Raw genomic sequence first — 18,784 nt, 5'->3', positions numbered from 1 at the left:
CTCTAGAAAGAGAGTTCAGTAACCAAGAAATTACCATGTTGTTAGATCTGGACGAAGCTCGATGGAGGTCTGTTCCTGCTTCAGGTTCCACAGTCGATCCATCAATGAAACCTGATTTGTTCTTAGCAGTCAAGGCTATCCACATGCCTCTCTTCCATCCACCGAAGCTCTTCCCATCAAATACAGTATTGACCAACAAAGTACCAGGAGAATCAGAAGGTGATATGAAGTAAGGGTGAGCATGGTTAATCAAATCAGTAGAGGGCATATTAGCAGCTGAAAGGGGAACTGAAGTCCCAGTAGCTATTTCAGTAGTCTCTACCATGATAACAAAATATTGAACTAAAAAAAAACGAAAAGAGTAGAAATCAGAACTCTTGCTCTGATACCATAAATGAGCAGACGAAGAACAATTGAGCTAAATTTTCTGTGTATTTTATTTCTGCATAGCAAATGTATATATAGGAAATACAAGGACTAATAATCCTAACAAACTAACAGGTGTCCTATCTTAATTGGCTAACTTGTAACAAACTATTATTTACAATTAATAAAAACATAAATGGAAATAATATTTACACAAGAACAGAAAATTGTGGAAGGTTCTGGATTGGTGCCAGCTGTGAGGCCACGTGTTTCTTCAGTCTTTATTTTTATTTTGCTCTTTTCAATTTTGCAATATCTATGTCTGAAACACTCTTCTCTTTCATAATGAAACCTTTGCTATCTTTCTTCTCTAATTGATTTCCATCATTTGTAATTCCAACAACTATCCTATTTAGTTGATTTTGATGGTCAACGTTATATAATTTGGGAAATCGAATTACTCTTTGGATTATTTCTCTATTTGGACAAAAACTAAATCATCAGTCGTAATTTTTTTAACCTAATCCTTACTTTTAAAAAATATTTAAATTACCATGGATCTTTTCAGGAATTAATAATAATACTTATCTAGAAGAGGTCAAATGACCATAATTGGGAAGAAAGAAATACCACTACTCTTGCACCAAAATAACACTAGTATAATTGTTCACGTCAAAGTGGAACTTTTTTTTTATGCTCCCTCCGTTATTATAAATAAGAAGATAATTTACTAATCCATCTTTTTAAACTTTTTTTTGGAAATTTTACAAACAAATATGTATATTTTCAAAAAAAATTAATTGCAATAAAATAATACAGAAAATCTCTATGATATTTTTTTGATTTAATAAGGTAGACAACTTATATGGAGCGATTGTTTTTAGTAAGATAATCAATTAATATAAAAACAGACGTAGTACAACTATTACTATTGCTTGTTGTTATCGACTTATCAACCAAATTAGTAATTCCTGGTTTAAAACAATTACTACAATAAAATAAAACCAATTATTGAAGTCATAATACTACACTACACTAAAAATTAGTTTTAGTGACAATTAATTAACGTCAATAATTTAATTGTCGCTATATATATATATATATATTATTTTTTTTTAGAGACAATCAGGGCTGGATCTATGAAGGGATGTGGGGGTGCCACGCCACTCCCGAACTTCAACGGAAACTCTATACATACATAGGTATATATATATAATATTTATATAAATATAAAGCGTGCCACCCAGAGAACAAAATTGGCTTGTGATGCCACGGTAGGAGGGCAACTTTAGAAGGTTGATGTTGCGGGTTCGAATCCCATTTGTACCATTTTTTTTTGAGAAATTGGAGAGAGCATTTTCGTCAATGAAGCACATAAAAAATGTAGTGCGGAATAGTATTGGTAATCAATATTTAAATGATTGTCTAGTGTGTTACATAGAGCGTGATGTATTTATAAATGTTAGTAATGATGTAATTATCGATCGTTTTCAGAATATGAAAACTCGTCGAGGACAATTGTAAATGAATGGTGAATATTTATAATATTAGTAATATTATTGAAAGTTTTAAATTTGTTAACTTTATGCTTTTCGTGTGGAGTGTGGATTTGTAATATCTTATTATTTATATTTTATTGATTGGTTTATGATATATCGAAAAGATGAATAATTTAAACAAATATAAAATTAATTTAATCGATAAGTCTATTTGGCACCCACATACTCTAAATTCTGGATCTGCCAATGGAGACAATTAACACTCTTTATAAATTTCCCTAAAGCATACAACAATATTAGATTCAATAGTAATTTAGTAATACCGATAAATATTTTAACACTCTTTATTAATATATCTATTTGTTGCAAAAGTTGTTTATATTATAGTGTTAATATTATGAATTGATTCTCAATTAATGACTAAGTTTAGGATAACATAAAATGTACTATTAATCTAACCAAGGTGTTCACACAAGATGCAGACAAAAAGTTTTCACATTCATGCATTCATAGAGAAAAAGGTCAAAACTATGTATTAGTCAATGAAATAGTATGTGATTAAAATTTTGATTAATCTATTAATAACGACAAAACTCGACAATAATATATTAGTTCCAATTAATCATTCTTAAACATGTTTTTTATTTGGCATTATATTACGTGGTTCTAAATTAAACGGCCGACGAAAACCTTACAATTAAAGAAATAGGACAAATATTAATAACGTATACGCCTCCAATACATTGTTATTCGGATGAGTCCAAATTTAAAATTTATAATTTTTATAAACACCTCAGTTCAACTATTCATATATAATAATAATTGAATTTTTATCGTTTTTTTATGAATATTTGATAATTTTTTTTAAATTACTTAATTCATATGAAATCATAATTCGCCCTTGGTTATTCTTCATGTCAAATTAATTTTAAACGTTAGGTGTAAATATTTTTAAAATAAATTATGGTGGGATTGAATAATTTTCGAATACGAGCTCTGAAAATGAAGTTAAAAGCATCATCTTCAAAAATAAATCATGTAATGCGTAAAGCCGAAATAATAGGGGCCATTGTGTAACGTTGTATAAGGTGAAAATATCCTTGAAGTGTAGCTATATTAGATGATGACACATGGAAGGTAACAAGGGCAACGATATTACTCTGAAAGCAAATGGTAAAATTCATCTCGTTGGGATATAGTCTCACATTTGCTCCCTCAGTAATTCAAGTTCATAACCTTAAGGTTGAAAGTGACGGGTGCTTATCATCAGAGCAACTCCTTCAAGTAATACTTATCAACTTAGTTGTTCATCAACTTTTGGCATTCCTCAAGCTAATCTGCAGATATAATCAACCTATACATTTCATTATTTCGATAGGTTCAATTCACATATCTTCTAAATCTTACGTATAAATTTAACTACATATTTTTTTGATAAACATACCTATCGAATACTAAATGAAAAAAAAAAAAAAAAACGTTTGGCGTGAACAATTTTTTTGTGATACTAATATATGACTATTTATGGATATATGACAAAAAATTAATAATGATGAAGTAGTTTGTTTGAATTTGGTCTTCGTGTCGACAAATATTCTAAGTCTTGGTATTTTACCGAACGTCTCAAACTTAATCACGTCTATTATTTTTCCAAAAACAAAAAAATACATAGAAAAAGTAACTAAAGGAAAAGAAAAAGAGGGGTCAAAATTAGAAAAAAAAAAATTCCAAATCAATGTTTCTCTCTTTTTAACTTCAGCTTAAATAGATAATTTAAGATTTGGGAAACAGGTTGCAAGTTTTTACAAGTTTTATTTTAATAAAAATTTATAGGTATTTTCATGTTAAACGCAATTTTAACTATTAAAAACTCTTTTTTAACTTCAACTTCAAATATTATTCTTTTCAAATCTCGATCAACTCATGTCAAACGATTGTGAAGTTTTTGAGCACAAGAAACCTTCAACATTTTGTTAGCGTTTAGCTATAAATTGAGAAATTTGATGAGGATAAAGTTTGAATTAAAGTTTCAACATGTGTTTTATCATAGTTTTTGAAAACATATTTCACTTATATAAAGATATGATTTATATTCTTAAGTTTGACACAAAATTACATTTTTACAATGAACTTGATATATAAATTATCCAAAAGTTATTACACAAATTACATGTATGTCTACACCACAACAAAGTACAACTAAAATAATTAGCTTATACATTAGAACACAACATAACTAAATAAAAATAACGATCAACTCAATTTTTTGTAAATCGTTAAGCCATTAAACTTAGATTACTATTTATCATATATATGAACAAATTAACTTATGAAAGTTGGGGTTAAAACAAGTAAGGCAATGCTTGTGAATTTTTTTTTATTGGCTAAATCATAATTTTCTCAAGACAAATTATAATTGGATAGTCATAGCTATCTTGGAGTAGATATCAATTTCAGGAGCCGTATGGTAAAGGAAACAGTTGGATAAAATTATTTGGAGTCATAAATAGATTGGAATTTTTATATATATAAAAAACAATATAAAAATCTGAGATAAATTTTGTAAGAACTCAACAAATTTTGGTCCAATTTCTTTTTGTAAATTTAGGAATCAACCCCCCGACCCCCCACCCCCCCAAAAAAAATCCAAAAACTAAACAAATTAATGGCCAAACAAATTTAGCTTAAAAAAAAAAACAAAAAATGATTGCAATATCTTTGACTAAACGTGTCTTTTATTTCAAGTGAAATTCATGACTTGATACTTCCATGTTCTTAATTACTTATTCGCTCTTGGATTGACACACCTATTAAAAAAATAATAATTGATATAGTGAATTTATCCTTTTACCCTTATTAATTATGAAGTGGATGAATTATAAACTTAAGATTTTCAAAAAGTTCTACATCTTTCAAAGTAATAAATTGAAGGTATAATAGAGAAATGTTTTTTTGTCCTGTTTTGATTTGTCAAAATGAACAAGTAATTAGGGATAACTAAAAAAGGAAAAATGAACAAGTAATTAAGGACAGAAGAAGGAGTATAATTTTTCAACTTCCATTTCCAATACATGTTTTTTATTTTTACAAAATTCATCCAAAATTATGGTCAAAATGTAACCTTGGTAATGTATCCACACGTGTTTAATAAATTTCATGAAGTGATGAGACTATTTTAGAAGGTCTAGAGAGGCAACTGCCTCTTTTTTCGGTGGGTTGAGAATAGACATGTTCCACATTTGTCCCTTAAAATCCATAGTGGAACTAATCACATACCTTGTGGTCCTCAAATGATATATTCATATCGTTTTAATTTGTTTCATCTACTTTGTGTTTTTGTTCGTTTAAAAAAGAATATATTTTAATTTTAATTTTTCACCTGACATAGTTAAAATTACAAGATTAAAAGGCATTTTAATACATTTTACATGTCCTTAATTTAAGACTTCAAGATGCAAATATTTTCTTTATTTTTTTCGACTCCGTATCAAATTAAAATCAGGTAAATAAAAAAATGTTAGACTAGACAGATAGGGCAGAACCATCACAATTTTTTGTAGGTTTGCGATTCATCCTTTCTTCTAAGCCACAAAAGTAACTTATCATGGTGTCATCCTTGATACATTATTTCATAAGTCGCTTTTCTTCCATCCAAATCATTCATGTTGCCTTCTCTTTGCTACTTTTTATTCCACTTAAATCTTCATTTGTGAATCCAATGACACATGTCATCATTTATCGATTCAGAATATAAATTTTATGAATTTGGAATTTTTTGTCATTCATAATAAATTCAAAACATATTATTATTTGTACTTATGTAATATCGTTTAGCACATATCTATAAAATAAGAATTGAAGCTATTGAATTCAATTACATAAATAAATATAGGAGAAATGAGTGTAGTGATAATTTAATCAGAGAATAACCATAGCTCTTTTGTTTTGCATTTAACAATCACGTATAGTATCAACACAAGTGAAGCCATAATTTTAATTTTATTGGTTCTGAATTTCATAACGACGAATTCAAGTGTTGATAACAAAATTCTAAACTTAATATTTATACATATTTTTGATAAACTTCTTAATATAAATACACAGTTTAAATAAAAATTATTGAATTACTGAATCCAAACATGTACTCAGACTTCTAGCTTCGCCCCTAATAGCTAGTATGCCACGTATGTTCGTAAGTAATGTTTTACTATCAAATTGCTAATGTTGCCTTCCTGAAGAGGGAAACGATAAAGATCATGTCGAGATCAATCTTTCTCAAAATAAAATAATTTATCCATTTAAATTTAGTGACAATGGATCCAGAGATTCTCCAAATGAAAACTACCTATAATAATGTGGAAAAAGACATAAAGGCGTCATTGAAATTGTCCCAAATTTTCAAAAAAATACTTTAACTTTGCAATTGTCCTATTACTTCACTAAACAATTTTAAACAGGTATTATTATATCATTTTTCATTCACCTGACATGGAGAGTGGTGTGCACTCTCTCAAAGAAAGTGAGCAACCTAAATGAACTAATATAATTTTATTTTTACAAGTACTTTATTATAAAAATATATTTTTCTTATTATTTTAATTTTTTTAATTTTTTTCTCTTTCTTTCTTCTTTCTTCTCCAAAAAATTATTGTCATCTCCATTGAAACTTTTCACCTTCAATGTCATCATTTTTACCACAACTCCACCTTCCTTTTTTTACTACTATTAGTTTTACTCTCTTTAATTTTAAAACTTTAACTAAATATTTTCTTAGATTTCGAACAATTTGATAAACCCATTAGATTTCAAGATGATTAGGAAGTATCATATAGTTTATTTTATCCGATTTCAATTAAGTTCTTTCAATTTTCGGGAAATTCATGGATTCTTCTAAAATTATCATTTCTAATTTTGGAAGTTATATGAAAAGGAGTAGTTGATGATATCTTCAAAATTTTAAATTTTCTTAGAAAAAATAATTAATTTTGTTATCAATAATTCAATAAAGTCTAGAAAATAGTATGAATGCTATAAAGAATTTGACCGGAGAAGAAAAAGAAAAGAAAACAAATGGGAGTGGGGTTCAACTTGACGTGGTGGGTGGGGTGAGGGTGGGAGGTGAAAAAAAAGAAAGAAAATGGAGGGATGGATCACTTGAAAGTGGGAGGTGGAAGATGAGGTGAAATTTAAGATGAAATCAAAATTAAAATAAGTGAAAAAGTAAAAGAGAGAAAGAGAAAGAAAAAAAAGAAAAAAAAAAGAAAAAATTTAAAATGAAAAAAATTATATTTTTAATCAATTTAACACGTGTCATGTAGTGATTGGTGTGTGAACACACTTGCTTCTTAAAATCTGGGGCAAATCGAAAAATGATACAATAATATTTGTTCAAAATTGTTTAGTGGGGTAATAGGACGATTGCAAAGTTAAGGTGTCTTTTTGAAAATTCGGAACAACTTCAGTGGTGACTTTATGTATTTTCTCTTATAGATTTTAGTATATTTTATTTAGTCGAGAAATCTATTGAAAATAACTTATAAATTAAAGTTACATAGTTATTGTTGATGTAATTGTTACAGTATGTGTGAAGAGAAAGATATAAAAAAAAAACACAAAGAATAAATTAATAATAAGGCGATTATAATTCATATATCTGAGGTTAAAGTGTATGCTTATTCACGTAAAAGGATTACGGGTTAATTTTATGGATGATCACACAATTTTTACTTTATTGTACACAAGAAAAAATACAAAACTGTTTTTCGTAACAAAAACACTATTCAATTGTATATAAGTATCACAAAAGTTATTAAATTGTGTTTTGTAACAGAAACGTCATTCAATTTTATATAAGTATTATAAAAGTATGTTTTGTAACTAAAGCATCGTTCATTTTTTTTGTAGGATATCACATAAAACTATTAGGCGTTAAAGAAAAACATTTTATATCATGATTAGATAAAATTGAATAACCATTTTGTTACGACAAAAAAAAAATGCATAGCCATTTTCTTGTATACTCGAGCAAAGTTGCATGATTATAATGAAAAAATAATAATATCTTTAGTGAGACAAGATACATAACGGCTTAGTGATCATTAGTAAAATTATCTCCAATAACAGAGAGATTTTTGAAAGATAAAAGTTGGTTTTGACAAGATTAATTAATTCATTATGAACTAATTCGTTATTAGTCCAGAGGCTGAAAACTTTTGTAATGATTGAGAGTCACTCGTAAAGTTGGAACAAAAATTATGGTTTTTTTACCATTCATGTATCTACAAATTCCTGTTTGAAAATCAAAGTATACATCTATGTATTAAATAACATACAAATTCTTGCATAATTTATGTAAATATTATTTATATGAAAAATAAGTAATGACCAAATATTATTTTGCGATATCGATTGAATTTTAGTTGGAAATTATATCTACTTAGCTAACCAACACCTAATAATTTGTGGAATATATAGTAGTTTTTTTCAAAAAATTGGGCACAACCACCACCAACCAGAATATCTAATTGATTTTTTTTCACTACTACAAAAAAAATCCTCATTAAGAATAAAATTTAAAGTTAAATTATTATAAATTATAAAAAAATTTTGAGACTGACTAAAAAAATGTCATATAAATTGAGATCAAAAGAACAATATGTTTTATGCATGTGGTTGAGATTCACTGAAAGCACCTAGACAAAATTAAATACAAAATTTGAAAAAGATTAGTGGTGATTTGGATTGGTTTAAAAATCAATTTCACATCTGAAATCGATCGGGGAAACATCACCTTGCCAATAGTCAATATATATCACTTGAGTATATCATTGTATATCAGACACATATATAGAGTGTTTGGTATGAAGGAAAATATTTTTGAGAAAATGTTTATTAATTTTTTTATGTTTGAAAAATATTTTCTTGAAGAAAACAAGCTCCTTAAAAATGACGAAAATGATTTTTCTAATGAAAGTAGGGAAAACAAGTTACATGAGTGACATTCCAAGTTTATTGTCTAATTCAACCCTCACCTGTTGACCAAATACCCCCGAACCCCACTCCCATCCCTACCCGCCTCCATAACGTTTTGCTAGATGACCTATAAATGCTCTTGAGATAATATTTTCTTACTTACTTATCAAACACTAAAAAATAAGTAATTGATCCACTCATCCTACCAATCACTCCCTTTAGTTTGTCAATTTTTTTATAAAATTGTAAACCGGACAGATAAGAAGAAGTGGGTTATTTCTCGCCATTTAGTGGATCAGCTAGTTCCAAAAACACTCGGGACATTGACATGGGCCTCCAAAAGCCCAACAATTTTTTGTATATTATTATAAAATATACATAACATATATGTTTTTGATACAAATATAAGGTGTATATATATATATATGGCTAGCGAATATATTTGAGTTTTGAGAGGGAAAAAATGAAGAAAAGACAAAAAGGTGTTTGCTATACTGATTTCTAGTCGAGCCGTGATAGTTACCTATTATCTTAACTTACCAAATGCTCGTTCGATTAGAAATAATTTAACTTTAAAATTCTCTTTTTTATCTTTAATGAAATGTTTTATAATCACGCAAATATCTAAGGATTATTTTAGACCACATGTTTTAAAAATCTTCCTTTTTTATTTAAATATCGTGTCAAGCCTAATTGTGTCACATATAAAGGAAAAGGCTATGGTGATAGACCCCAAAGAAGATACCCTTGCTCACACCTTAGCCGGATTCAAAAAAAGTCATTGCGCCTTTAGCCGACTGAGAGGACTCCCTAGAAATTTCTTGTTTAGAGAAAGCTGTACAATCAATGAAAAGAGCGGACAATACTATTACTGAGGGTGAGCAATCTCAATGGGACGGAGGAATATCTTGTTTTCTTAGTTTTTTTAAGCCTCATATTTTTCTATGAAGCTTCTTCTTTGGGACACAAAAGTCAAATACGTCAATGAGAAATGACTGCACACTTAACACTTAAAAGACTACCTAATAGTACGTGTCTATATTCTGATGCTTCGTCAGAGGCTCATACCTTATTCAAGATTGATTGTTGATCTCTCGAAAGTTTAGGGAGGTGTCCAATTGTAAGATGATCTTCCTAGGGTGAAGATCCTATGAGATGTCCGGTTGCACGACAACTTTGCATAGGCAGTCATTGAGGCACATCAAGACGTACCGAGAGCGGCTTCTCCCAATTTCCTCGAATCATAACAAACATTTCTTGGGTCTTGATTTTACTTCATGTCACGGTCTGATTTGTTCCTCTCACTAGGCTCAATTTTTCCCCTATACAAGAAGGAGAAGAAATGTGTGGACATAGTCATAACCTTCCACTAAATCTATATTTACAAAATTTAAAAAAAATAACAGTCTGATGTACGGAGTTCTTACTAAACGTGAGATTTAGGAAAAGATCGGATCATAAAAATTTATTATATTAGTCTTATATATCCTGTATTTCTGCAAGAGATTGTACGTTTCAAAGGAGAAGATACATCCATTCCAAAAACAAAAAAAAAATGGGAGTTTCTGTAAAAGTTACGTAATGACTTTTAATGCCATTAACATTGACATCTATTTCTAAAATTTAACTCTCCTATTTGCCGCTCCTTCTCTTGCAATCCTATATAAGAAGTGGCCGCTTTGGTAAACATAAGATACACCACACTACCAACAAAAAAAAAAGAAGAGAAACTTTTTCCTCTTAGCTTATTCTTAGAATATTTTTTGGGCAATTGGTTTTGGGCAACCTCCAAATTTTCAGCCACAAGTGCAAGTGTTTGAGAGTAACTATGGAACCTTGGCAAGCGATCGGTTACAACAATTTCACCGCAGTCGGACCGAAATCGCTTTCAAGGTAGTGACTTGCCACGAAACAGTGTTTGAACTAAGTTATTCACTTCTTTGTAATTTCAATTCAATATCAATATTTTAGTATTTTTTCCAACAGAGATTACGTTGTATCCACAAAATCTAAGAAATAGGAAAAATAAAATAAAGAGTGGCTTAAAAAAAAAAGAGACATGCAATGTCATTTCCTTGTCTCATTTGGTGTTCAAATCCCAATCAAAAATGTTAGAACAACCACCGTTACTAGCCCACAAGCTCCAAATTCAACCACGAATTGATGAAGAAAATATAGTATTTACCCTAAATTGGTGGGTAACAATGTGAAGAGATCATAGTCTGGGACACACTAATAAGTCTTATGGGGTCTACTAAAATGGCATCTAAAATTTGGTGGTTGTCACGTTACGTTTACAAGATCTTCAAGTGATTGACATGATTCCAATTTCAAACCTTCTTTGTGAATTGTGATCAACATTACACAATACAAAATTAGTATACCCATGGCCTTTGATATCACTAGATGAGCCCTTCATGTCTATCATGCACGGGTGACACGATGAAGTTTAATACATTTGACTTATAATCGTGACGTTTGAATCAGTTTATGCGCATCTCAATTAATTTTATAGGCATCTGATATCTCTTGCACCAACATAGGTATCGAGTAAATCTCATGATTTTTAACTATTTCATTAATCGGTCACTAAATTACATTCTTAAATACATATATCTCATGCCATAATTTTAAGATTACTAAATTCTCTGGTACAAATACGAAATTATGATTGAAGTCAAACTTCAATAGGCCAGGTTAATAACAATTTACTAATTTTGAACCCTTTTTGAAGAAGTAAGATCATACTAATCTTGAGAAACTAAGAGCTTTCAATCATACAAAGACGAGTTCTGAATTTAATTCAAAGATGTTATTTTATATCTTTCTTATGTAACACTAAGGGGTCGTTTGGCGTAAGAGAGATAAAAATAAACAGTGCAGAAATAAGATTTTGGTATCTTGTTTGATTGCCAAGTTTGGATAACTTATCCCGATATTTATATCATAGACTATAGTGATGAAATAAGTTATCACATATACATATTAGGATAACTTATTTCGAAATAGCTAATCTCAAGATAATTATTTCTGAGTAACTTGTTTCCAATCAAATGACCAGAGTCACTAATTAGTCTACAATTTGACTGACAAGTAAGCTAATTAATTTTATCCTCTTTTAGTTTATTTTAATTTAAAAGTATTTCAAAAAGTTAAAATAATAACTTTCACTTGCAACTTTCTATTTTCAATTGAAGCTATATCCAAACACAACTTTAAACTTCAATTTGAAATATTTTTTCACCTACACGTGAAAGGAATGTAACTTCTAGGTGAATATGGCAAAAAAAAAATTTGTAAAAAAATGGAGAAATATATATATGAAAATGAAAGAAAATAATTGGAATGGTTGACAGCTATATTTTACCAATAAAATATAATAGATCACATCTTACTAACCTGCCTTCACATCTTTACCGACTTGCTTTTCAATCCAAAAATTCACTCCAAGAGGAAAAGCTATTTCCAAAAAAGCATCTTCATCTTTAATCTAACTCCTTTTTTATCATAAAAGTAAGATCCAAATATTAATAATCATGTACTTGAGTAGACACTAAACCTTTTTAATGTAAGAAAAATTAGCGACAAATAAAATTTTTTAGTCAAATAATAATTTTTTATGCTAAGTCAATTTAGCTACTGATTAAGACGGATTATAAGAAAATTCAATTAGTTAGAAGCTATCTAGAGTTAGGTTAGCGAGGAATTACCCATAAATTTCGTACCTAATTCCTTATTTTTATGTATTACTTATTCCAACTAATACTACACTATTCGATTTGCTAATAATATTACTCCTTATACATGTAGAAAAATATTATTCACTCGTTGATTAAACATCGAAAACTATTTATAAATACATATTTTCCAAAGCAATATCTTCCGTTCCATCATATTAATCGATTATTTTTTGTGAATTTTGAGTTTACTTTAAAAATTGAAAAGTCTTTGCTAAACTACATTCCCAAATTTGCTAATAGAAGACTCTTTATTTCTTCACTCTTAGCGCAACCCAAAATACATAAATTATAGTGAAATTGTTTGAAATTTCATCATTCTTAATTAAAAGTTTGAGTTCGAAATAACTAGTGGTACAAAAATACAAATGAATGGCAAGTTCAAAATTCAAAGAAAACTATTATTGTCAATCCACTAGATCTTTTGATTTGTCGTGAAGTCTACAAATTTTTCTTCATTCTGTAGGAATGTTTCACGTGTGACATTTATAATAGCCTCACCTAAGAACCTCCCAAAATCACAATTTTCTTTAACTGGTTTGATTTGGTTTCAGTTCAATACATATATGGATTAATACTAGTAAAGAAAGCCCGGGCGCTGTCCGGGCCCAACATTAATAAAGTTATATTGTTATTCTTTTCGTCCCATATTAGATGAGAATCTTACTAAAAAAAAAATTTCATATTATTTGAGCACTTATTAAATTAGGATAGAATTAATTAATTCTTTTCCATTTCACCCCTACAATTAATATGACCATTCCTATATTGTATGTGTATTTTTTGTATCTCATTTCAATGTGCATTGATATAAACAAAGGGCAAAATAGTGAAGTCTTCCAATGTATTAATGATTTCTTAATCACTGTGTAAAGTTGGAAGTGCCCATCTAATATGGGACGGAGAGAGTATAGTTTATGTATTGTTATAAGATTAGTAAAGATTGTTATAATATATTTTGCTCATAAGTGAGCTAATATAAAAACTTATTTTTCATTTGTCTTTTTAATTTCAATTTCAAATCGCAAATAAATGTAGCAATAAGATTGAGGGTAGAAATGAAACATATCTTTCTAAATTTAAGTAAAAATAAACAGAGTAGAAGTAACATTAGGGTTATCGATAGGACGATTCATTCGGTTATTTTTAAAAAAATTATATCATTCAATTTTTTGGCTATTTTATAATGTATAACCAAAATTAAAATTTTAAAACCATCCCAATCCTAATTTATGTGACACAAGCAGTACAAAAATCAGTCTTTTTTTTGTTGTCTTGTAGATATTTTAAGTTATTATTTATTGTAAATTATAGTACTTTTTATTAAAGTTTTTAATAACATATGTTACTTTTTATGTTTGAGAGTTAAACCATTTTTTTTTTATATGTCTTTTAATCTTATATGTGTTTTGTCCTTTTCCATTTTCAAAAACTAATACTCTGTCCATTTCATTTTATATGTCATTTCTTTTTATAAATATATTGGTTATTCCCTCTTCTTATGTCATATATTATGAAATTTGAGAAGTTATTGAAGTTTTTATATGATTCTAAAAATATTTTAAATTGTTAGCTATTGTGATTTGTAGTACCTTTTTTTTACAGAATTTTGAAAATAATATTTATTACTCTCTTTGTTCTAATTTATGTGGCACATGCAAAATTTCAAATATTAACCATTTTTTATATGTCTCTTTACTATATTAAGTTGTTAATTATTGTATTTTATAGTACATTTTGAACTTAATTTTTAAAAATATATGTTATTTTCCATGTCCCAATTTATGTGGCATTAATTGATAGATTTGTTTGGAGTCGAGAGAATTTTTTTGTTAATTATTGTAATTTATAGTTTCTTTTTCGTCAATTTCAAACAATATATGTTTATCCTGTAATCCATTTTATGTGGTAGCAATAGAATTTAGAGAGTCAATTAAATTTTTTATATCACTTTTAAATATTTAAGCTATTAATTATTGTAATGTATAGTATTACTTATATTATTTTTTAATATAAATGCTACCTTTTTTATTCTAATTTATATGGCATTGATAGAATTGAAAGTGTCAAATAGTTGTTAATTATTGTAATATGATATGTAGTACTTTTTATGTAGTTTTTACTATTTTTAAGCATACTAAGTATAGTATTACTTATTATTTTTAAATATATTTAAATCTACTACTTATATATATTTTTTTTAGTAGATAAGTGTGAATGTGAGGGTATTTTTAAATACCCAAAATACCCTCACTTTCACACTTATCTACTACTTATATATTATACATTATATATATTATATAGTAATTTTTTTTTAGTAGATAAGTGTGAATGTGAGGGTATTTTTAAATACCCAAAATACCCTCACATTCACTTATGTTCAACCCTCTCCTTTTTTTTGGTGCCACGTGTCGAAAGAAGAGTGAATTTATTCACTCTTCTTATATAGTAATAATTATATATTATACATTATATATATTATATAGTAATTTTTTTTTAGTAGATAAGTGTGAATGTGAGGGTATTTTTAAATACCCAAAATACCCTCACATTCACTTATGTTCAACCCTCTCCTTTTTTTTGGTGCCACGTGTCGAAAGAGGAGTGAATTTATTCACTCTTCTTATATAGTAATATTTATCTGAAAAAAATCATAGCGAAATAACTTTATAGATTTTTTAATAAAAAAATTATTTTAATTGTAAACAAGGTTTTATTATTAAAAGTCTTACAAGTAGTGAAACTTAATTTTTTTTTAAATATTGAATCAAGGATGCAGACGTAATAGGTTAAAAAAAAGAAAAAAATCTGTCTAACTACAAATAGAGAACTATATAAGCTTGAATGATGTATATTGATATTTACCTATATCATTCCTTACTGTAATAAAAGACAATAGCATTAAATTAATAGCTTAATTTCTTAGAGAAATATTACATCAAAATCTAACTTTAATCTTTTAAATAAATTAAAATTTTGAACTTTACGAAAGTTGTAAAAAAAAATACTATTTTCTTTATTTTAATTTGTTTGTTTAGTTTTGATATGACATGAAATTTAAGAAAGTAAGTACTTAAATTAAAGGCAAGAACGATGAATCAAAATATCATTTAATTTTAAGGTCTTAAACACATACATGACGGATAGAAAGTTAAAATTAAACAATTACAGAAAAAAATCATTTTAAAAAGGAAAAAAGGACAAATATATCCCCGAACTATCGTAAATGGTATGCATATACCCTTCGTTATACTTTTAGTACATCAGTGCCCTTACCGTCCAAATTTTAAAGCGTATATACCCTTTATACTAACGATAGTACACGTGTCTTAATCCTATGGACCCGATATTTATTAATTTTTTTGTCAAAATTTAAAAGTCCCCAACTTAATTTTTAAAACCCACCCAAATACTTAATACCCACCCCATAAAAAGAACTCAAAATCCCCAAATCAATTCACTCCCCAAACCTAGTTTCTTCTCCTTCTTCTCTAATGTTCGTCGGTCCAGCAAAGAATCAGATTAACTTGATGTATTTTGTATCTGGTATCTTATTTAAAACTCTTAAAAATAAGTTCTATCTTGGATATGTTAAGGAGGAGCCTATTTGCATACAACTTATGTCTTTATGGAATTATAATCTCATATAGATGAAAAATCATGATAGCACCCCCAAAATCAAAGCTCGTTTGCGCCTCAATCGTGACTAGTAAGCTTGATTTAGAGTTTTGAGGAAAAGAGAAGCTCAATTGTCAAGTGAGAACCTGTTTTTTTTATTTCAAAACAATATACAGTTCTCATGGAGGAAATATGGATGAAGTAATTTACTTGTCTATGATATTTCTTCTTTCCAAGTAAAAGTATTTGTTACCAAGTATTGTTTTGCTATTTTCTACTGAAATATTTCTATTTCAGATGAATTAATTCTCTGTTACGCTAAAGATTAGAGAAGATCGGAGAAGATGGAGAAGAAACTAGGGTTTTGGGAATGAATTGATTTGGGGATTTTGGGTTATGTTTTTGGGTGTGGGTATTATGTATTTGGGTGGGTTTTTTTAAATTAATTCGGGTGGGTTTTTTAATTTTTGGTTGAAATTTAATAAATTTTGAATCAATGGATAGGATTAAGACACGTGTGCCACCGTTAGTATAAATTAAAACACATAAATAAACGATGTCACGAATATTTTAATGTCTTAAGAATAAAAATAACACAGAGTATAATATAAAAATAAATGTTGATCACAAATTTCTATGTCAATATGAAAAAGAAAAAAAAAAAATTAAAAGCAATAAGAGAGAGACAAAAATCCTTTTGGATTTTTCTTACAGAATCATTTAAGACAACTTGTTTCGCTACAAAAATAATTTATGTATTTGAACTCCTTTTCCCCACAACTATTGTAACGGTTTACTTCACTCTGTTTCATAATATCATTTTTCATTTTAGTCCGTCATAAAAAAAAATATCACATTATTATTATTAGAAGTAATTTAATTTTAAATTTTATGTTTGTTATTAATGAAATAATTTATAATCATACAATTATCTATAAATTGTTTTAGACCACAAATTTCAAAACTTTAAAATGGGATGAAAGGGAGTATTATTTTCTTACATATTCTTCCAAATATATAAGTTATTGATAAAGATGCCATTAATCGTGATTTAAAAATGGCAATAGTCATGATTTAACTATGGCAATAATGGGTTCGAATTATGATCTTCTGGATTAAATGATTATTTCAGGTTAGCGATGTTTTCAGCAACTACAGAAAGAAAAATAAAATTTGTATATATGTTGCTTCGTTTAAAATGTATGAATAATAATCATACAATTATAATTTTATTCTTATTTTTAAAGTAAATGAAAAATAGAAAAATGAAACCAAAGTTATTTTGCCAAGTCATATGTTTTTTGATGACATGAATAAAAGGACAACTTGTAAAATCACAATTTTTTTATTTATATTAATAATAATTAGGTTAAGAGAATTATTATGAAATCAAATTTGAGGAGAGGTTTTTGCAAATAATAACCTTTTTGTTTTTGTTTTTGGTGGGAAACAAGTCTATCTTGAATAACTTTGTTAGAGAAAATTCATAAATGACTTTACTGATAACTTAACTAAATAATTCGACTTACTTGAGTGATTTTTTGTAAAATTTACTCAGTTTAACCCCAATAAAACTAATCATTGTATAAATTGTTTCATACTAGATTATAGTATAATAGTAGAATTGTGATAAATAATATAATCTGTTTTTGATACGACAACCAAACAATCCAATAAGGGTAATTCAGTTAAATCATATTTTTAGTTAATAATTTGTGAAGGATAGTATAGAAGATAAATATGTGAAGTAAATGTAAGATGGAATATTAATAGTGGAGATGTCGAAGTGAATTGATAATTATGAGGTTTCAAATTTAATTTTCAGTGAAGATGAAAATTTTTAGATGAGTTTTTAGAGAAAGTTATTTGATATTTGTACCGATGAAAGGTAGTTAGCCCGAGGGTGATGTAGCCCTTCGATATTTAGTACATTACAAAGCACTTTTTGTGTGGTTTGTAAATTTATGTATAAAATTATGAAAAAATTTACTCTCTTCGTTCATTTTTACTTTGTCAACTACTAACTTTACACACTCACCTAAGGAGCAATAAATGAAATAACAATTTACTATAGCACCTTTGGAATACAATAAATTTAATATTTTGAAAAATAATTATAATTAATAGTGAGAGTAAATTAGGACTAAGTTAAACTATTTATTGATCTTTCAAATTGTAACAAGCAAAAGTGGACATCTATTCTAGTATAGTGGATAAATAAAATTAGTCGGAGAAAGTATGTAATTCTTCGTAGATATGAACACATATAAAGTGTGTTCAATATGAAGGAAAATATTTTTGATTTTCTTATGTTTGGTTGATCAAAATTTTTGAAAAAATATTCTTTTAGAGAAAAAGTTTCTTAAAAGAAAAATAATATGTTCCCTAATGGAAGTTTGCATAACAGGTTATACAAGTGATATAATACATTAACGGTGTCCTCCTCACCTTTCAACACACCTCATCTTCACTCACACCCTCACCGTAGCCCCCAACTCCACCACCCTGCACCTTTACCCTTCATTTTCACCTCACATAATATTTGTCTAGATTATATATAGATATTTTTAGAATAATCTTTTTTGATAAATA

The sequence above is a fragment of the Solanum stenotomum genome, chromosome 7 (assembly GCF_019186545.1).
Source record: "Solanum stenotomum isolate F172 chromosome 7, ASM1918654v1, whole genome shotgun sequence".
NCBI classification, from domain to species: domain Eukaryota; kingdom Viridiplantae; phylum Streptophyta; class Magnoliopsida; order Solanales; family Solanaceae; genus Solanum; species Solanum stenotomum.
The sequence above is the reverse complement of the archived record's forward strand: the minus strand, read 5'-3'. Positions refer to the sequence as shown.